The sequence below is a fragment of the Penaeus monodon genome, chromosome 33 (assembly GCF_015228065.2).
Source record: "Penaeus monodon isolate SGIC_2016 chromosome 33, NSTDA_Pmon_1, whole genome shotgun sequence".
NCBI lineage: Eukaryota > Metazoa > Arthropoda > Malacostraca > Decapoda > Penaeidae > Penaeus > Penaeus monodon.
Window position 1 is genome coordinate 20,686,673 of NC_051418.1, and position 637 is coordinate 20,687,309.

Below are 637 nucleotides of genomic sequence, written 5' to 3' on the forward strand. Positions count from 1 at the left end.
TGTCTTTTCAGCCTCGTAATGCTTTCTATTTTATTCTCTTTCCATCTGTCACTAATTTGAATTCATTTCTCAGGGTCTCCTTTCCTCCTTCAATTTGTTCCCTTTTATGTAATTTCATATTATCAAACAACTTACAGTTTAACGCTTTTCTTAAGTGATTTACATACATTCATTCATTCTAATTTCATTGTTTTATGACATGATCAGCAATCTATTTATTAAGTCATTAAGAGATGGTGGCAAATTTGCTTATAATCATTCATCATTTTGTTGTATTTGTTTTGTTTATAATTAAACATTCTCAGACTCAAAGTAAATTTGTCTGTTTTTATCACTACCCTAGTTGTATTATTTTCTCAACATATTTCAGAAATGTATCATGCAGCGCACTATACTCATTTGCTACAGGTATTATTATCTAGAATAACATTTATGGTCTTTTACTTTTTGCTATTTTCATTTTTTGTTTTGAACATCACTGCTTGGTAATTTATCACACTTGGCTCTCCACATTTGTTTGCGTGTGTTCATCATCCCTGAAATGAAATTCAAAACAAAAAGGGGAAGTACTGATTTAAAGAATTTGTTTACCTTTTCACCATTGCAGTTTCATTTTGTTCTTCCCTTACCACTATTG